The sequence below is a fragment of the Dreissena polymorpha genome, chromosome 9 (assembly GCF_020536995.1).
Source record: "Dreissena polymorpha isolate Duluth1 chromosome 9, UMN_Dpol_1.0, whole genome shotgun sequence".
Taxonomy (NCBI): domain Eukaryota; kingdom Metazoa; phylum Mollusca; class Bivalvia; order Myida; family Dreissenidae; genus Dreissena; species Dreissena polymorpha.
In genome coordinates this window covers 20,769,084-20,792,175 of record NC_068363.1, presented here as the reverse complement: position 1 = coordinate 20,792,175, position 23,092 = coordinate 20,769,084, and the positions used below count along the sequence as shown (strand labels likewise).

General features: G+C 34.2%; 1 protein-coding gene across 7 annotated transcripts in view; it reads right to left on the bottom strand.

Moving 5' to 3' along the window:
• LOC127846695 (NLR family CARD domain-containing protein 4-like) overlaps positions 1–23,092 on the bottom strand; it is a 755,110-nt gene that overhangs the window by 703,620 nt on the left and 28,398 nt on the right. The window contains exon 1 of one of the 7 annotated variants that reach the window (XM_052378177.1): positions 14,546–14,885. The exons of the other annotated variants lie outside the window; for them this stretch is intronic. The gene's annotated coding sequence lies outside the window, so the exon portion shown is untranslated. Of the gene's footprint in view, positions 1–14,545; positions 14,886–23,092 lie in introns of those variants that run through there. 7 annotated transcript variants of the gene reach the window in all.

Below are 23,092 nucleotides of genomic sequence, written 5' to 3'. Positions count from 1 at the left end.
CATAGTAAGACACTACTCCAGTCTGTAGATAAAAGACATTGTTTAAAGTTTTCTTTACTGTAGTTTTTCAATGATCTGGTGTGTACATTGTAATGTTTACCAATTGACATATTTAATTTCTTGCGTGTACAATAAACAATACAATGGTCACTAATTGATGAATCAATGACTCCACAATGAGAAATTAAATCATTATCTGATACAAGAACTAAGTCTATACATGTTGATGAAGTATTACAAATTCTAGTAGGTTCTTGGATAAGTTGTGTCAAATTAAATATATTTCCAAAAGATAATATATTATAGCATGATTATAATGATTATAGCATGTGGCCGCAAATAATGTTCAACCTCGATTCGGAAATGAGACAGGAGTCAACAAAGTCCTAAAGGAGGTTTTGGCGTGACGTCACAAGAGGGGTTTTCAGTTACTAAAAATAGATTGGCCGTCACACCTGTCAATGCGGCCATTTACATTGTATTAGAGTAAAGGTCGTCGGAAGACTAAATACTGACAATTTCACAAAACAAAACTACAAATACTCGCATTCTTTCTTAAAGTAAGACTTAGATCTAAATAAATGATATTTAAAAAATAAATTAAAACATGTAATAGATTCTAATTTGATTATAATTATAAGTGGTCTTCAGCGATAGAAATTTATTGTAAAAAGTGCAATGAATCAGTTATAAAACAAAGCCCTAAAAAAGCGTAATACATTATAATATTTCAATGTAGTTTTAATTTTCTTTTACATTGAATGAATTTTTGTTTCGTTTACATTGAATGAAAATATCAATAAATAATAGCTATCTTAAACATTCAAATGGAAAAAAAAACACCTGCATGCATATTTTGAAAATTTAACTGTCTTTGCATGTATATACATGTATATTGAAAACTCTTTACTAGTGACAATGAGCCATACAAATCTAGCATTCTATGATACCATAAATCTATACATTTAATTTATTTTACGCAAGTATTTCTATCCCAACTGTGATCAAACGTGATTGCTTGTTTTTATGATGATGATTCGAACACTGCAGTAACGCATGATCTTCACACGTTATAGCAGAGTTTACATGTGCAGGTATATGCCCGTTAAATTTGTTAATTGTGTAGCAGTAAATGTGTACAATATTTTAAATTTATAGTTATTAAAAACTTTATTGTTATGCTTAAACTGGGTAACATATATACACTGTACAGTTCCTGTTAATCCATTTGTGACAAATGTATATTTTGTAATTATGTTCAAATACTTTATTAAAGCATATGGTAAGTATTTGGCTTAAATGACTGCTCAAAATGCCAAGAGATGACCTGCACCCGATTGTATAAACGCTGGTCAAATTACCGCTCGGTAACATTCAAACTTTGATTAGTTTGCGGTTATTCAGGTATAGTAACCTTCAAGGTAACTCGATTGTATAAACACGATATACCGCAAAGTAACCTAACCGCGCATAGTGGAGTTTAACTGCCGGTAACTTTAACCAAAACATTCCCACAATGCATGTTCTAATGACGTAATTTTCGCGCGAAGTGTCACGCTTATAAACAGCGACATGTTTTTTTTTTATCAAATTCACTTACAAATGAATTCACAATAAAATAAAGTGTAAATTTTAACTATGAGTTCATCAAAATGACCAGGGACAAATTGATAATGATGTCGGGATTTGCATCATTAAGCGGAATCCCTGGTGCTTCCAAACTACAAGAGAGTGCTTACAAAGACGTCTATTCTTCTAGTTGTTCTAGATGTAACAAGAAATATCTTTAAAAAAGATATACGGCGTGAATAGTTTAATGAATGAGATCAAGGATAGCGAATGTCTTTTTCTGTGCAGTTCTTAGCTGCATCACACGCAGTACGGGATGTTATGGGGAGTTTTCGCGGCTTATTTTACATTATAACATATTGCTGGTCATAAACCTATAGATACAAAACAGAAAACCAAAAGAAGAATGGAAGTGAAATTTAAACATATGAGTCAACCGGCCACACGAGAAGTATCCGTATTTATAGGCGCGTTCTTCGAACAAACCTGTTTTAGTGGTTTGTCGGGCATTGCTATTTGATTCGATTATTAACAGTATCAATTATCATCATGCTAATGCTTAAAGTAATATTATGGGCATTTTGCACTGTTGAATTGAGCTGAAAAGAATTAACAGGTCAAAATAGTTAGTTAAAATGTGGTTACTGATTAATTATCTGCAACTCACCTTGCTACCAGTTGTTTATAAAAATATATTTTATATTCGATATTCTTACGTGACCCACCCAGTCCTGTAAGCTGAAATGATCCGTAAAACAATTTCGTGTCTTTGTGTCGTATGAACAAATCTGCACTAAAACTAAATTTAGGTTCAACTCGTAAACGCATGATCAGTTGTCAAACGAAAGTACAGTTGATATTCAAATGCATTATTTTTCTCTTTCTGGTATATTGTTTTAGTATGATGATGCTGCATTAATTAATATAAGTGTATATGAAGTAGAAACATCAAAAATAATCAACGGTTGCGATAGACACCTATAAACTGTTACATGCTCATAATATCACTTTAGTACATTAGGCAATATGGACGAATAATTATTGTTAAATTTATCAACAATAATATTTATCATTGTATTGTTGAAAACACATTAAGAATCTATTATTTACATACCATAATTATATTGCTGAATATCTTCATTTAACATATTTCTGGTCTAAAGAAAATTCCAGATCACCTAGTTCATGGATAGCGTCTGTATTATATAACGATTATTTTACTGGCCGCCAACTCCGGTGATGACCTGTATATAAACTCTGAATGTCCGCGAATTGACCCGATATACCTCGCGGGTTGAAATGCAATGCTTTAAAGTGAGGCCTCGCTTCCATTGCTCTTAATACTTTTACATGTTAACATGTTGACAGGAATAAGGAAGTAAGTACTAAATATGAGAACAAAGCCTATTAAGTATAAACGCTCTTGCGCTGGTAATACTCTGAAAATAAAAGGTGTACGCACAAACTGTATTGATGTCGAGAATTGAGTGTAAAACTGTTCTATCTATTAAGCCTTTTCATTCGAGATAAAATTGTTTCATACAGTAAAACAGTGTTACAAAGACGCGGATATGTTTCCAATGTTCTGGTGGTATACTCAAATCAGCCAATGGAATAAATGAAGTGTATTCATTCGTACCTAGCCGCGGGAAATTTTATTGGAATTTTATTGGACACTTACAAAGGTCAGGCTAAGGTGAAAAGCTGGCTTATGCAGCTTACGCCGAAAAATTATACATGGTCGTCGTAACATGCCAGACTATTCTTCTAATTTGGCTTATGTTAACAATAAACTTACTTACTTTCTTGTACAATAAGGGAATTTACCATAGACAAATAAAACATTGTTCAAGTTTAAATATATCTTTGTATGCAGAAATCTGCAAATGCAACCGAGTTCACCAACGGCTATTATTTGTGTCGTGTTCTGAGAAAACTGGGCATAATGCATGTGCATAAAGTGTCGTCCCAAATTAGCTTGTTAAGTTCGCACAGGCTAATCAAGGACGACAATTTCCGCCCAAAATTGATTTTTGCTAAGAAGGGACTTCATTTTAATAAAAAAATGTCATAAAAGCGTAAAGTGTCGTCCCTGATTAGCCTGTGCGAACTGCACTGGCAAATATGGGACGACACTTTAAGCACATGCATTATGCCCATTTTTCTCAGAACACGACACATTTGATAAACTGCTCCGGTTTATTTTTACAACAGTAATGTACATAAAGTACATGACGTAGCGTGTAACGAAGAAGAAAGTTTATTGAGTTCTCATTTGAATATAATGATATGATGGCATCAGGGTCTTTATTTAATTATGCTAAAATAATTATCAAAGACCCCTAGATGCAAACTCGTCAATTATTGAATTACATTGATTATTTATGGATTTTAAAGGATTATTAAAGGTAAGATACTAGTTCGAACGTGTTTTGTTTTTTGTTTGTACTTTTGTTGTTCCCTGTTCTCGGAGAAATGATTTAACACGGGCGCCATTGATGCATCGGATCATACACGGAATACCCATAACAGAATATAAGAAACACGTTCTGTGCGTCCTTAAATTCGTCGTCCTAAGTCGGAAATAGTATTGTCCTGTAAATTAAGTCAAATAAAGTGTCAGTCGCTGCAATTGTCTGTTTACTCGTCAAAATTGTGAAGGTCGTCGATGGTTAGCTTTTATAATGTCGCGCGCCGCGGCCATTTTGTGTAAGTTACCTCTCGGTTACTTGTACACGTACTTACCCACCTAGAGAAGCAGGGTATGTTTTAACTGGGTTTTAACCGATCGGTATAACTAACCAAATTTTATACAAACGCTTACCGACCAGTAACCAACATGTTACCGACTTTTAACCGCCGGTATGTGGTAAACCGCCGGTTTAACTGTTTATACAATCGGGTGCTTGAGGTATTATAAATTGTGTTTAATGACCAGACAAATGTGGTTTATTCAGGGTATAGGTCACCGGGTTTATGACACCCTGTTTTCTTAGTAATTGTCTGGACAGTATCCGATCATAACGAGCTAATCGGTTTGTGATGAACAAAAGGTCAATTAAACACTGGGTTCAAAATGCTGAAACAAAGAGTGTCGAAATTGGTGTGAACCATTAAATAAAAGCAATTACATTTATCAAGAAGATTTAGTTAATCTGTAACAAGGTAAGTTTTTACAGACATATAGCAGGGATTTCAATAGACGCAGAATCCTGCGTTTTGACGCGAGCAAATTAAAAATGACTCGTTTTTGACGCAACCCTTTTTTCTGCTGTGCGTCATTTTGACGCATCGAAAATTAGACCCGTGCGTCAGTCAGTTAACATATCGAGTTCCATGGTAATAAATCCCGCTGTGCTTCTCATTGAAATAAATGTATCAGAATTTGAAACTCAGTCATGGGATTGTCTATAATCGAGAGAATACCCCGGGCGTTGTTTATCTTATCTCATCTCTTCCAATACACATGTCACCGTCTAAATAGTGCGTGCGCACTAACTGGGTAATTAGCAGCCGTGTTTACGTGATAATTGATTGACCATCCGATAATTGCAGAGTTTTTTTTGCAGACTTTGCAGACGGCAAGGTTAAAGAAAGTCGGCAAAAATAAAGAAAAAGCAAAATTGATCAAAGGTCTATTAATTACGTAGATCCACTATTCAGTCCAGCGAGTTTTGTCAGTTTGTTATTCTACCGATAATTACGAGTAACAACCATATATCTTATATAAACTGGAATACCAGTTAATTTTTTTTATACTAATAAGTCATAATACTACACATAAACATTGAGAAAACACATTACTTCGATTATATATAAATTATCCGAGAAGAATTAAATTTCTACATCATGACTTTCGACATTGTAAATCGCTGACGTATTGTAAATTAAATTATAACCCGCATTTAATTCAAAGCTGGCAATCCAAATTACAAGTAATGGTGATTCAATAATGGAGAAAGCATTAACTGGATTTAACAAACATTTGATAAGGTTTGTTAAACCAGAAAACAAGAATGAAAATTTGGATTATTAAATTTAAACTACTACAGGTAAGGCATTCTTAAGTGTACATATTTCGGACATGTACAGTACAGCTAACGCGGCACAAACATAATCCGCGGCTACGCCACGGCCAGATTATTAGTACCCGGCGGCCAAATCGTGTGTTCACGCGGCGTTTCGCGGTGGCACCTGGTATCGATCCGCGCAACGACGCCGAGTCTGTGTTAACCTCGCGTATTTTCGCGGAGTAAATCCGCCGCATACATACGCGGCGGATCGAGTGAAAAGATAATCACCTACATGTACATACATGTATGTGTAGTGTAGAATTAATTACGCGCAACTGTTAATGTTTCGTTCGATTATCATTATTAAATTTTTAATCCGAAACACACTTCCGAATTTTAATGCTAACGCGACCTTTGACAAATTCTAGCGTCAAATAAACAGTGCTAAAATATCCTTTGTTTCATAAAAAGCGCGCGAAAACTATGCAGACATGTAGAACGTCGTTTGGAAAGTTTGGGTGTATTTTGTTGTGTATAAATACATGAACATCACGTCAGGCGTAAATCGCGTGTTCAGTGGAAAAAAAAACGCCCGATTAGACGTTATTTCATCATCTCTATAAATAGTAACAAATGCCAAAATGTATTTGATACTTAAGGAAATATCGAGAATGTTTGTGTATCATAAATATTTACCAGCATTTGCTTTAAAACTGGAATACCACATATGGATACGTCTCAAAAAAATTTGCCATGCGACATATATTTTCGCGATGCTATTTATGACCTTGAACAAATCAAAAACACTTTGACATATGCTAAATCACATGTAAATACATACCTCAGGAAAAGTTATATCAATGACATCATAATTGTGTAGCGAATCGCACTAAATATTCTCGCATTATATTTTTTTCTTCGCAACCGTTCCAGAATTAAGTCATTACTCAATTATCTCCCCTGAATGCTCTTCTTCAGTGGGTATAAGCCGAAGACTGGTTCACTACATATAGTGCCAGTCTTTACCAAACACAATTTAGGGGAACATAACCCGTCTTTAATATATTGCCGAATCTCAGATTTCTGTCGAATTTATTTGCTTTGATCTTTTCGATATCGTATTGTTATTGTTATCCTGACAAATCACAAACGCTTGTTAAAAAATTATTTGTTTTAAACATTATAGTTGGCATCTCTATTCTTCCAGTATTCTCACGGTATTTCAATAACGACACCCTACTGTTTATTTGTCAGAATATGTGACGCATTTTCCATTCGCTCTCAGAAAGCATTCTATACATAGATGGTGACGTCACTTCGTCATTGTCAGTAAGACCGGTGTGTACACAATGTCTCAGAAAGAAGTTTTACGTGTGATCATGAGCAATATTCTGGCAAGTTGTCGTTGTTATCCACCAGAAACACATTTATTCACAAAATTTAAAGATATTCCGATCTAACTTTTTAGTCTTTTAGCTTTAATTTTTAACATATTTACACCTCGTCTGCTCGCACTTTACCAATATCCCCGAAAGGTTACATATCACTACAATAAGTTTAGGCCTAAAACCACAAAATCCGACACCGTTGGATTTTCGTACCACAATCTTACGTAAAAAATCTCCCAGATTTGAAATCAATGAAAAACAAGACATTTATAAATTGTCTGCATTATTGATCAAATTTTAAGATATTTGTTGGTTTTCCGTTTTTAGAAGAAATATGTTCTGTGAAGGCAATTGCCTTCACAGAACTTTAAGAGCTGGGCATCATACAAGCCATTCTATCCAGCAAAACTGACAGTTTTGGTTTACAGAAATCAACAAAGGAGGGATTCCTGAACTATCAAATTTCCAAGCTACATTTGTACTTTAGAAAAATGTCCGATGTTTGTGTTTATGAGTTTTCTTGAGCACTTTTGTCGTCAATATAATTCAGAATTTGCATTTGAAAGTGGACATTGGGAAAATACGGGATTGTCGGGTAAATGATAGAGACGGAACAATTTGCATGTATGCGGTAATCGATAGAGACGGTAATAAACGCATGTATACACACTGTTATTATCTGTGGTGATCTTTATTGGTTCTGTTTGTTTACTTGGATGGAACATGTGTGAACTTTTATAGAACTTTGAAAAGTCTATATAATGTCTATCTATAAAAAAAATCAGCTGTTGTATAATAAGATCAGATGTGCAAACAATGTCAAAGGGTTGTTAAATTAACAATTTGAAGGCAATTATGCTGAAAAAATATGAGAGTTCCCATGCAAATTTTGTCTGTATATCAACAAGCGTCTGCCGATAATTGTCAAAATAGTAATACAAAACTTACCACAAGTATGTAAAAGCATTAAGTACCTGTGATCATTTTTAGTAAGATAGTGTAATTCTAAACAGTAGCAAATAGCTTGTTTAGTAAATGCATAATGCAATTAATATGATTTCCGTTCTATTGTGTAATTAATAAATTGGTTGTTACTTGTTCATCCATGATAAATGTTTTATGGCTAGTACAAAACCAGCAATGTTAATTTAGTAAAAGGTAATACATTAACACCACTTTGTAATTTCATATACCGTAAAAACGCAGTCATAAGTCGATATTTTTTACCTCCAAAATTTGATTATCAACTGGTATCGACTAATGAGGTGGTCCATGAAAAAAATAATGAAATTCCATGAAAAAAATAATGAAATTCGACGAAGATTGATCCCCGCGGCAATAGTTGTTGTTGTTGTTGTATAAAAAAAATCTTTGATTTACGACTAACAAAACGTCGTATTTTTACTGATACTTACCAATTAATATAATCACAGTTTGCAATAACTCTTGTTTTTATTTTGATAATTTAATCCAAAGTCTTCATGTAAGCAGGTGTTGTTTTTTTACTGTTCATGTCAACAAAGAATCAAGGACATCATTTAAAGTCTCGCAAAAATTCACAATATGTGTGAATCGACAGTTTGACGTCATCAAAGGAAAGCCGTTTCCTGTCAAGAAGCCATAAAGAACACCTTTCTCGCCGACAAAATTGGATTCCTTTGTTTAGAGAAGCGATATGCTTAACCAATCGCGTGTTTGTAACTCGCTTGCAATCGTCCCATTATGCTTGAGCACGTGTATAGCTCCGCCTTTGAAACTGTTTCAGAGAAAAGGGTGGAGTTAGCGGTCTCTTGGGTATGTCAATCATTATTGTAAAAACACGTTTTACTGAGACACTTATCAATTGTTTTGACAGTCAGATTAAAAGTACAAAGATCGGATTACAGTGATAATATTGTTTCATCGGATTAAAAGCGGAAAATAGTTTGTGGATAATTACTAGCGTGGATTATTGAGTGCAACCATTTATTAATTAGATAAACAAAAACACAACTGGACTTACGATAAATCTTTGAAAATGCCTGGCAAATGCAAACGCCAGGCTTATGACAATGCATTTAAAACACGTGTAATAGAGTTTGCGGAGAATTTAAATAACAACAGTGCTGCTGAACGTGAGTTTGGTATAAGTGAGAAACTAGTGCTTGATTGGCGTACCACAGTGACGTCATGTGCAATGTATAGAATACTACCGCAACTTCTTGTACATTTAAAATGGGGTCCGTTTATGAAATTCGTAATTTCTGACTCGACTAACATGTATGAAGCTAACATACTCAAAATCTCCAATTTTGGTACCAAAGTATACCCCCCACCTCATGAGCCGGGTAGGTTTATGACTGCGTTTTTACGGTATGTAAATATTCTTTAAATGTAGGTTGATTACAGTGTTTTAGTTTTACTTATTTTGTAACTATTATTTTATGTGCAAATAAATGATGTGAAGTGTTTACAATACCACATACCTTTTTATATATGTACTGTGTTATGTGTTATTTGAATGTTTAAATAAAAAAGTATGGATGATATAACATGATGCATTCTAATATTTGCATTCAAATTGTAACTATAGAGCTAAGTGTATGCAGTTTAGACTGTGCAGGGGTCTAGCTAGGCTCAAAATTTTGGGAGAAGTCACTTCTCCCTAAAGTGAAATAGGGAGATTAGGCAACATTTTTGGGAGAAATGGTACATTTGCGTCATAAATCTTAGTTTTACATATATTTTGCAGCAACTTAATGGATAAGTGGTTTCTGTTCAGCTTTCAATCAACTCTTCACTTGTTTTATACAATAAGATATGTTAAGTGTATAAAATTGACATTTTCCTTATTTCTCATTGATTGTACTTTTAATTATTTTTTCTTCTGAACAGGTGTATCAAATAAACTTCAATAGTAACAAGCCAGTAATGTTCAGAATCTATTTACTTCCTTGTTAATTTTAAGCAATTCAACATACAATCACATTTATATTTTGTTACAAATATTTGTTTTAAATTTAAAATTCATTTAAAATCTCATTTTATAGCAGAGATTCCAAATCTGCCCTGTAAATGGGCTCCATATATCTATTGCCGGTGCTAGGTAACATCTTCCCATTTGATCATTCCTTAGTTTAATAGTACTGTTTTAATGGGCCATTTAACATTGCTGAATCATAGTTATTGGTAGCCAGCAGAAGGCAATTAATCAAGTTATCATCTATTAACAATTTCAAGAAGTGTTATAGCTCCAGACAGTTCTTTTGAATGTTCAACTTTGCATGACCTGTAAATGGGGCAACTTATTGCTGAGAATTCTCCTGTGTCCAATTCTCCACATCAAATTGATTTTAATCGGTCAATGTCTGGCACAAAGTAAATCATTAAAAGGAGGAGAAATCACTTCGCCTTCATGATATTAATGTGCGAAGTGAAGATTAATTGGGCGAAGAAATCGCCCACTTCGCCCACTCGCGAGACCCCTGCTGTGATTTTAGAATTGCTACAAAATGGCTAGTTTATTTTGTGGCGACAAAATTTAAACTATTCAACAATAGTTTGCGAAAGAAAATTAGAAACCTGCAAGATACCTGTATTTATTAAATATTTTAATTGCGAATCAAGTATGTTGTTATGCTGTTACACATAATTATACATTGATAATAAATAAGAAGACAATTAGTGGTGTTAACGTTTCCCAACAGTAGAAATCATTCTTCTGATGAAGTCAGTGATATACAGACGAAAGCTCCAGGTATGGCTTTCAATATGTAGTGTGTGTTTATTTGACAGTCTAAAACTTATTGGATTAAAAAAAAATCCTGTCAAATTTGTCAATCAAAATTGATTTGACACATCACATGATTTTGATTATGTTAAATCAGTGTACTGTATGCTAAATGCAACTGCTTTAGCAAGCTGTCAAGTTGAATTGAGACATTTGATGAAACAAACTGTTTCCTGGGTAGGACCAGTAGTTAGTGTCTATATGACGTACCATGACGTCGAAAGAGTACAAGACCTACTAAGTAGAACGAGAAATGTACTTCGACTTACAATTTTTCACCGACACTTGAGTGTTAGCCAATCAGAAGACACCTTATGTCTGTTGCTTTTAGAGATTTTTGACATTGAACATTATTATTATTATTATTTATACCGAATTATGCGACTATCGACCGCTTACTCATAGGTATTGTGCGTATTTATTAAACATTATTATTATTAAAATTTATACCAAATTATGCGACTATCGATCGCTAACTCATAGATATTGTGTGTATTTATTGACCTGGCGTGGCGGAATTATCCTCTGACTTATGCTAGTTATGGTTATCACAAAATAAGACCAACGGGGAGTTTATAATACATTATTTATCCCATTAATGCTTGGTAACTGGTTACCGTTGGGAATTTCCTACACAGTAATGCACTGGACGGTCGTGATACTCCGCCCCGCATGATCATTTCATACACACAATATGCTGAATAATTTTAATTTTAAAAAGGTAACAATTGAATCTTCTTCAAATTTGTATACATGTATAATCTATTTCAATGCATTAAACACTTGAAACTTCTGTGTTGTTTTTTTGCCATTCTGATATTTTTATTCATTTTGTCCTCAACTAAAAAAGAGATTTAAACATTTATTATGAATAAATCTGAAGGAAAAGCAGCTCAAGAGACTAGTGTTTTGATTGGCTGTTCAGAAAATGTGTACGTAGAAGTACAAACATGTATGTCGAAGTACAAATTGTACTTTGACGTACAAATATATACTTCGAAGTGTATTTTATATTCATGTCGACGTACAATTATTGTACTTCGACGTACATTTCTCTTTTAAACGTGTAGGTCTTTTTGACTTTCAACCCAAATGGTACGCCATAGTATGTCTTTAGGGTTATCTAAAGAATGCTCCCACTTAAAGGATCAATACAGAGACCTCCCAGTGACTAAGCCAGTTAGCAGACACCCCATCCACTATACCACAGACACCGAACCAGCTATAAATTCCTGTGGCTAGAATTTAGAAAATAAAATAAAATATAAGATGATAGATCTTTAAGTTTGTAACATGTAACTCGTTTTAAGATTGATTTTTTTGGATGCATCACTCAACAACAATTATCATATTTTGAACACAAGCATGTCCATACATGTATATTTATTAAAAATACATGGTTATCAAAAAAACTTAAAAAAATGTGTACTTTGACAAAAACACATGTCCGCGGTGTTCAATTTTCCTGATGGGTGACATTTCGCAGGGGGGGGTGCACTCTATCTTTAATGGGAACGCCCATGATCATAACCGCGATGCTGCGCAGCCACCGTAAACACCTGTCTGCGAGGGTCATTCACACGTTTTAAAGTTACATGTACAAACTAAAATCATATACTTCATGCAGAGCTCCTGATAAGGTTTTGTGAAATTCTTAATTTACTACCAGATTTTCAAAAAGAATTCTTAACTCTGAAATTTTATTTTTAACGTTACTACTAAGTTTTAGAAAATAATTCTTATTTTTCTAAATGACCTTAAAATAAATAATAATGGTTATTTTCATGCAAAAACATCAAAATAAACATACTAGCAACTTTATTTATACGAGTTCAACAGTGTCTTTTCAGTATTATACACTTTTATTTTTCCAATAGCTTCATATGCCCAAACTGTGCTTAGATTGCATGCCTTAGATGAATTTTTACATATTTCACATTTAAAACAGGTCTCCCCTTCAATCTTTTCAACGATTAGCCACAGGACTTGTCCCTTCCACTTGTTCAATATTTTTTTGTGTTTAAGTTTGGACCTGTCGTGTCGCGTTTTTGTTTAGCTTTTCCGACTGTTTCGGCAACTGAACATACAACATCGTATAAGATCTTTTCTATAATGTCTTTCTAAACATTTAACTTCGGCTCACTTTGCGTACAATATGTTAAAAGCGTGTTTTTGGACGCTTTGCAGTTTTTTAGGACGCTCTCTAGGCGCTGCCATTGTTTTTTGACAGATAGGCTGTATACGCCGCTTTTATTGGAAAAAATGCACTTTCTTAAACAAACCCGATAACCATTCTATATAAGCACCGCAAAGATCTTTAATACGCGAAAAGAACTTAATAAAAATCAATACGAACCGATGTAAAAATAATATTTGTAACTTGATTTTGTAATTCTTAATGGTACGACAAGATTGTAAAATAAATACGTAACGGACTTGAAAATAATTCGTAATTACGAAAATACGACCCTTATCTGGAGCTCTGCTTCATGTACATGTAGATAGTATGTGCACATTTTTCATGTATACTTAAACTCGGGCAGTACGTTAAGTCGGACACTAAAACTAAGTGTTGAGATGATCAATACAATTAACTTTTATGGTATTAATCAATGCAATTGCCCTTTTTGTTTTCACAAAATTGGGTTTCATTTTTCCCGATTTCCAGAAAATGACTTGTACATATTGCATGAAATCTAAATATAGCGTGTTACAGCGTGTTTGATTTTTATTTTATTCAGATGAAATGTCAATTCCAAATCATTCGCGAGCTACCCTGGTACTCGAGAAGAAATTCACTACGAAACTTTAAATTGAAATTAAAAGATCCCAATGTTGTCTGCGCTACGAAGATTTTGTGTCAAAAATAAATACACCCACGCCAATTTTCGCGCGCTTTTTATGGTTCAGAACAAAGAAAATGAAAATATCATGGGCATATATACATGTATTTATTTGTGGCTACAATTTGTAACAGAACATGAACTCTACAGAACGCGCACACTAGGCGTCTAGTGATTTACGAATGTTATAATACACCTGTTCTGATTGGGCGCTTATTTCATCAAATCTTTTAATAGAAACATATGCAGAAATTCATTTGATAGTTTAGAGATATGGCGAACGTTTGTGATTTTTGCATTTCTATCACACTTTTATCGTCAACATTGACCAGAATTTGCATGAAATCGGAAATCTCGGGATTATCGGGTAATGGACAGAGACGGGAATTTTTGCATGTATGCGGTAATCGATCGTGATTGTTCATAATCGTTGTTAATTGTTTAGACACCAAATGACACCTATAACATTCAAACGCACGGTAGATTCTTTCTGCAAATTGGTACCGACCTATGTTTATGTTCAATTATTTTATTTCTAGCGAACATGATGAACACTGCGGTAGATATTATGGGTCCGCAGTGATTCGCGGTGTCCACCTTATGGAAAACGGCCCCCGCGAATATTTTATCTTAACACCTATCGCGGGGGATGTTTGGTAAGCGAACACTGTAAAATGAACACCGCAACGAGTGGCGTTTGTCAAAGTACACGTTGCCTGTACTGTAGGTAGCACCTATAATCATATTAGTCACAAATATGTGTGTATTTAAATTCAGGAGTGATGCGACCGAAATTCGTGTTGGAACTCGTGCTATTTAAAAGATAGAGTGGACTATTGACGCCAAGAGTCTGCCAAAGCAAAAATCATCAAAAGTCTCTAAGGCGGCAATTTATATTGACTAATGATCCGGTGATGGTAACTTGACTGTATGAACAGACTTTATTTAAAATATGCAACTTACATGTGTTGTATCTCTGTCTTGATTGGGTCCTTCTTGCATATAGTATTCATGTAGTACACCACGACCGCCATTTCGCAATAAAACTAAGTTATGGCACTGCTTGCGCGATGAAAAATAAAGTCACACACTATATGTGGTCTATGCAAGTTAACAATAAACTTCTTCAACAATAAGATCACTTAGAAATTATTTTTTTTAATCTAGAAGCATCATAAGGTTTATGGCATATTGTTATATACAATTACTTCCTGCAGGAGCCGCTTTTCGATTGAAACGTCCCTTGTTCGAACATAGAACACAATGTGCCGCCATTTTTATTTCACGGTTCTTTTGATTGACTTACTTATGATTCAAAGGTTAAGTTACACTAAACCCTGATTATTTGTTAAACCGGCTACGCACTTTAATCGATCATAATTGCGTACCGAGATTTGTATTGTGTAATGTTATGCACTGTGCCGATTTAAAGCGTTTTTTTTCAATGCGTAAATACGCAGATGCGCATCTTATCTGGAGCTCTGTGCACGATCAAGTATTTGTTAGAAATAATGATGTTGGTGGTGGTTGTGTCTTATATTATTGGCTTGAACAGCTGTTATGTTTTGGGGTGAATTCTTTCCATTAGGTTCCATTCTTAATAAAAAACATATTCAAAAACACAATTAGTAAAGCAGTGTCGACAGAACGTTTATCAGTTAGGTCACAATGTGTATATTGAAAGGAGATAAATCGAGTATTTGACCCTTACTGTAGTAAATTCAATCTAATGCAAAAACTATTCATCCGATTTTATTGGTTTATACGTTATCTTGTTGCTTATTAATTCCTCTTTCAAAAAAATTTAACTTTTAGTATATACCCGTGGTTATTAATGGATTTATAGCGAGTTTAACACAAGAAATACACATTTTATGTTTTACCACCGCGCGTTTTACCGTGTTGTGGCTATCAATCTTTTACAATTAGCGTACAGCGAAGCGCCGAGGTTACACATTTTGATGTACACACTCACGTCTTTTGAATTATAGTTTCATTTCTAGGCCGAATTTGACAAATTATATATCATTAGAAAGCTTACGTTACGTAGTAAACAGATATATAAATCAAAGACCTATAGAATACATTGTATTCTTTAGGTCTTTGTATAAATATATATTAAGTTTTTCTTCTGATTTCGGCAGCCCGGCGAGATATAACTTTAACTTTTGCAAATATCATACCGTTTTGGAGTTTTAGAATCTAGATTTACGGTTGACATGTTCGTACTTAATACCAATCTGTCTGTCTGTCTGTCTGTCTGTCTGTCTGTTTAAGGTCGCCGTGGTGTAATGGATATGGTGTCCGCCTAGCGACCGGGAGGTCACCGGTTTGATCCCCACCGCGGGAGCGTTCTTTAGATCTCCCGCAAAGACACCAAGTTCTGGTTCGAGGCCCAGGAAACGGACTCGAGAGCGTTTATATAAGCCTTAGGCTTTCGATGCAATCGAGCTAAAATAAATAGGTTCAAACTAACTATTTTATATGTAATATAGAAGGAAATTAATTGCGCATGCGTTACCTTTAAGCACATCCGAGCAAGTTAATCGTCTGCCAGAACTTTGAACATTGACCATCAAAAACTCTCTGTATTGCAAAACATAACTGCCAGATGTCATTTGACCCAAATTAGGGCTGTTTGCAATTGGGCTGTTGCATTTGGGGTCATAAGGGGGGTAAATGCTGGAAAATCACACCGAAACCGGTTCTTGATACATATTCTAAGACTTCTTAAACACTCTGTATTGTTTTTCAGTGACATTTTGACATTAATTTGCATCAATCTCAATAAAGAACTTAATGCATGTCTCTACTTCACCCCCAGGAAACCCGATACCTTGCGGGTCGTGTAATACCATAGGGGACAGTGCTGTGCATTTTGGCATGAACTTACATAGGGTAATAAATTGGAAAAATTAAAATTTTCAAAGTCCAAATTGAAACAACTGTGTATTAACATTGGTAACAAAGGTATTTGCCTACATGTAGAAAAAATTCTGACAAATTTGCTTAAAAAATGAGCGAAATGTGGCTCCCTTAAGTAGAATATCGCGCAAAACGGGCCATGTTCTGCTTTAATTTGCAAGCCACTACAATAATTAAAGGATGTATACAAACTTTCACATGTCTGCCATAACCTCTCAGCAGGGTTTCTCCAGAAAACTATTTATTGTGGTGAAAATTTGCGTTTTAAATGACCGTGTTGGGAAAACATTGATACCATCTGGGGAAAACCAGGAAACCATATGTGGGCAGTGACTTTATAATTCTTTTTCAGCCATGTTGTTGCAATTTCTTTGCTTTATAGAGGCCTACAGTAAGTGTATGTGGGCACATATGCATTCAATTGTACTGTTAATGCCTTATATATGACCAATAGTGCCTTTTCAACACTCTCGAGTTTTATTTCTTTTTACCCACATTATTTTGGAAAATATAAAGAAAGACTTGACTGCTTTGTCGCATACATTAATTGGTTAGGTACATCAAATGATGTCTTAATAAGTGTATATGGGGTTTTTTATGTATAATATTTATGTGGCGTGTTCTGAGACTTTTGGTGCTAATTCGGCAAGTTTCATAATGAGAAAAACTCACTGGAAATGAAGTCGCTAAACTTGCGCTTAATTTTGTTACGATTGCCTTAAGTTTTCTGTGATTTTACTATTAAGCGTATTTAAGAAACATTAAAATCGGCACAGACTGGCCTTGAAAAGAATTGTCTATCAAACAAAATAATAGTTGATTTTGACCTTTTAATGTCAATGAGCTGACTTGTTACTCCCTTTTTAACGAATTTGACCATTGCTAGTTTATAGCCGCAAACAAGACTTCACCACATGACGTTGATACCGATTTAATACATTTAACCACACAAAGTACAGTTGATTAAAAGAATAACACTTACCTTGTTCACAGACAAGTTTAATCATTGTTATGAATTCTTGAAGGATATTTGCTGGAAAACTTAACAAATAAGTTATTAAATGATTACACTTTTAGTCATTTGTTACAACATAATGTGTTTGTTATTTTAAGTGTTAAAATTTTAACGTAATTCCCTATGTGTTCGATAACTGGTTCGTCCACCATATTGTCAATAATAACCGCAAGGGGAGTTAGACAGTATAGATAGATGGTTAGATATTTGACCTTCTTGAGATGAAGTTTGATACGTTATTAATACCACACCGCCAGAAAACACTAAGCATGTTTGCTAAATGCATGTGATATAATTAGAGGATGAAATGCAACACTGTGCAAAAGCAACTTTTCCTGTCTATCCCACTTGCAGATGTAAAAATGCAAGTTGCCAACCAAAATGGGACAAATAAAAGCTCATATTACAGCTAGTTGCTGTAACAAATTTACAATCACAAGCAGTCTTTGATTTTGTGCAATGACAATGATAGATTTTAGAGTGACAATAGCTCTCATGTTGATATAGTATGTTTGAATGTTGAAGACATTTTACCTATACTCCCTCTATTACAGTATGCATTTTTAATAATTTATATTCCATTCCACCTGTGATCTTAACGGTATGTGTTGCGCAAAATTCACTTATGCATCTACATTTGAGGTTTTTAAAACCCAGGAAGGGCCAATGTAATGTTTTTTTATTAGAGAACACAGTGACCTTTGACCTAATTGCCAAATAATGTAGTGTGATAATGTAAAACTCATTTAGGTCAGGTGTATCTACATAGGAAGTCTGAAGATTGCAAATGGAAGCATTTTTGTTCTGAAGACAACATTATATTTTTCTATTAGAGGTTGAAGTGACATTGACATTTGACCTTGTGATCTGTCACTTGATTTGACCTGTAAAACTCATAGAGGTGCATCAATATATGAATTTTGAAGGCTGTATGTGGAAGCACTTCCATTATACAGTTATAAAGTGATAAAGTTTTCTATAAGAGATTTAAGTGACCTTGACCTATGACCTAAAAGACGATGGGGTGTATATATAAAGCTAATTAGGTTGCATCAACATATGAAGTTTGAATGTTGTTTGTTCATTTGTTCAAAATTTATTTCATGAAAATAAATCGGGCGGGCAACGGACAAAAAATCGGGAGGGACGTAACATACTGGGACAGAGACGTTCGGGACAAACTGATTCCTATATAGCCCCCAAACAGACTTTGTTGCGGTATAATAATGTGTGTGTGTGGGGGGGGGGTGGAGGGGGCAACACTAGCATTGTAGCTTTTTTACATATCTAAAGTGGACATTGAATAACCACATTATATATAAGACAAAGGATTCAAGTTCTGAAATGATGTTGGATGAAAGCCAAATAATATCATTGAATGTATTAAATAACATTTAAAGTACATTTGTATGCATATGTGCCCACATACACTTACAATAGGCCTCTACAAAGCAAAGAAATTACATTAACATGGCGGAAAATAAGGTTTTTTGTCACGAAAAAGAATTATAAAGTCACTGCCCACATATGGTTTCCTGGTCTTCCCCAGATGGTGTCAATGATTTCCCAACATGGTCATTTAAAACGCAAATTTCTCACCACAATAAATAGTTTTCTGGAGAAACCCTGCTGAGAGGTTATGTTATACATGTGAAAGTTTGTATAAATCCTTTAATAATGGTAGTGGCTTGCAAATTAAAGCAGTTTTTATCTCCCTTAAATGCCTGAACTTGGCCCGTTTTGTCCAATCCTCTACTTCAGGGCGCCACATTTCGCTCATTTGTTTAAGAAAAAATGTCAGGATTTTTTCTACATGTAGGCCAATACCTTTGTAATCAATGTTAATACACAGTTGTTTCAAATTGAGCTTTGAAAAATTTAATTTTTCCAATTTAATTACCCTATGTAAGTTCATGCCAAAACGCACAGCACTGTCCCCTATGGTATTACACTACCCGGAAGGTTTCGGGTTTCCTGGGGTGTACTTCATCTGTATTTATTATTTTTGTTTACTTTTTGAGCCTTTTACTGTTTAAAATGCCTGCTATAATTATATGTTTATTGTTTGTATCCATTGTTGCATGAAATTAATTTTCAACGACACTGACACATATCTGCCGACTCATTCTGCTGATATCACCATTGAATGTGTAGATATTCTAGTGCTTCCGTATGAAAATATTGAATAGTTTAAGTCAGCGTTTACAAAGTACAAATCAGTTTTCTAAATTAACTATACTCTTTATTTTTATCGGATGTTTGTTTTATATTTTACCGTTATAAATTATTAATTAGTATGGGTATTAAACAACTTATAATATAAACTATACTAAATTACATTTGCTACTTGTACATTGCGCCAGTCCAACTCAGCTGCGTTTAGATATTACATACTAATTCATAATGAAACAAAGTTTCACATTTCTTATTTCTGTTACAAAGTTTAAAATTGTAAATGGTTTCTAAAAAATGGTTTTTTAAAACAATAATGCGGAAAAAAACAGAACTATGCACTTGTGTAATGTTATTGGGACAACCCTCGTACATGAACAGCTATCAGAAAATAACAGTGATTGTTTTCAAATTCATTGAACGCGTTACAAATGAGTATATCCGCTTTATAGCAAATCTGAGTCGGTTTACAATACTACAAGCAAAAAATACTTTTAATGGGTTTATAAGATATAATTGAAAAGTGAATCTTTTACTGAAAAATAATCACTTTACAGCTCATTTCTTTGTAAAATATTGACTTAGCTAGATATATGTAATAAACCCATTAAACGCATTACAGTGAATTTGTTTTAAGAATAACTTATTACATCAATGTAAAAAAGTGAAACTCCAGCTGCTGGAGCAGTATTGAATTCTAATTATATACGATTAGTTGCTCCTTTATTTATGGCAAGTGACCGATTGCCAAAACAGTACAAAACGGCACAAAACAGCACAATACAAAACAACATAAACACATATAATAATTAAGCTGGGGTCATCGCCTTGGAACGGGGGTTTAATCCGGTTTAAGCATTGGGGGTTAAAACCGGTTTTAGAGCGCTCAAAACACTTGGCCAAGTAATATTCATGATACATTGAAGTGTAAACAAAATTTTACCTCATAGCATTGTAACTCAAATTAAACAATAATAAAAGGGCATTAAAACGCATTCAATATAATTACATTTTAATTACTCACTGGTAGGAAAGATACCAGAGCAAGAGAGTGACAACTTTTTTTAGGAACGATGAAATAAAACTACAAACAAGTGTCAACTACATTACTTCTTTTTAGAAAAAGATTTAAGAATATAGCGTCATGTAGTAAATATTTTAGATCATCATCGCGCAAACATTATTACTAACGTTATGAACAATATTTCATTTCATTAAAATGAAAATTATATAAACGTGTCTCGTTTTTTATAAAGTTGAACTCGGTTGTCCTGGTAAACGTTGGATGATTGGCATGCATGTAAGTATAAGATGGAAACGGGATCTCCAATTTATTGGAGAAACTGGTTTGGGAATCAGATGCATTATTAGCTTGCAATTTGTTAAAATACCTAACTGATAACAAGAACTAATTATTTTATTTTTATGAATTGTCATGTAAATGCTTCAACTATCAAGGGTATTACACAACTAATTCGTATAGCATAGCTCAAATCATACGTCTATTCATAATGTAAAATCGAATGCCTGATTCTAATGTAAAATTGAGTAGATTCTATAAAAAGCGTGCATGTTGTCGGGCATGTTAAATAGTCCTCTAGCACTCCACACTAAACTTGGTTTTCCTTTTTCTGTTATATCTCATTCTTGATTTGAATCGTTTGTTTTCATTAGAATGTGGACATGAAAATTCCAATCGCAATTGTATAGTTCATGCCCAAGACATGTAGTGTGGTTTTCCAATTTAAAATACAACCACCATTTTATATTGCATGAAAATACCATAAAGTGCGCCATAGTTTCATGTTGCCGTTACTTCATTTTGTCTCAATCAATTTGTTTTCTCTATAGACAATATTGCAAAACGAGAGTCAAGGTTAAAAAAATGCTATTCTCACTTCATTTTATACCAAATCCTAGATGATCGGTTCATTTCAAAGCGAGTAATGTCGTTTGAAAGTGAAAAAATGGCGAAGTTCGATATTTTATATCATAGTCACACCAAAAGGGAAAACATCATCAACAATAATATTTTGTATTGTATTTGCACGTGAAAACCATGTGTTAAATGCCCGCTTCAACACCGAATCATCGATAGAGTTGTATCGGCTGTTGAAATATTATCCGAAAAAGGCGTTATATTCGAAACGAAGATGTTTTCAATTTTAAAAGATAGACAATACAAGATTATCCCATTGCAATACCTTGGTAGAGAAAAGCAGTAGCATATATGCTAACCATTTGGACACAATTACGGAAACCAAGCATTGAAAACGTACCTGTCTCAGCCAAAACTAATAATGCAGGTAGAAATTCAGTACCCGTGTTGTGGAACTGGCTGAGCCTATGCTTGTCATTTGGGAGCAAGTCAATTAAATATGTAGTGATAGCGAAACACTCTGCGAGTATTTTATTAATTTGTTAACCAGTCCTGTATTCAAGTATGCACAATATACGAGCCTGTGTGTGGGTACAAGTTCCTTACCGGGTAGATCAGGAGAACCTGTGGGATCTTATACGTAACATATGGCAACCTGTCCCACAATTGAATAGTTATAATGTTTTGCCACAACATTTGCTTAATATGTGGGTACCTGTCTATTAACTGGAGTGGAAATGTGCCGACCATGGCTTATGCATACCAAGTGAGTACAGTTGGATTGTAGTTCAGTACGCGGGAAGTAGTAACGAATGCATAAGTCAATGCTAGCATCAAATATTTCAGCACCTGGGGAGTAAACATGTAACAGCAATAGGCGCATCGAATACATCACATGTTGTACAATTTCTTATGATAAATCTAATTGGTTTATTATAATTAAGTTCCTTGTGTTCAGTATTTGCTGAATTTGGTATAAGAGTGGTGCTTTTGGACCTCACCTCACACGAACTGCAATTGCCTATTTAACAGCGTACATTAAGCATGTGAAAGTGTCGTAATTGGTGATGCTATTGCCTTTCAGATTATGTTTGCAATATTTGTAATTAGTATTGAAATTGGAGACCATATCATTAATCGGTAAAACATTGTTTCGCAGTTCACATTTTCAGTTTTTAATTTATTTTTTTACTTAATCCAAAAGTCCATGCTAATGAACGACACAAGATTGACAGACTTGTCATAAACATATATTATATTACAATATGTGATGTTAATAAAGCTACGTGAGTATGTAGGTTTGGTCACATAATTTGCTTACATACTTGTTTTAATCCAACATATAGCGGTATATATTTAAATTCGCACACATCGTGATCAGAACCACTATCAATTTGACACTTACTACGCACAACACTGAGCATGCGCATTATTGGAAAATAAATATCTTCAGTTAAGGCGACCATCGTTCGCTTGAGTGTATACTATCCTTTACTGTTCATTGTGGAAACCGGATTCG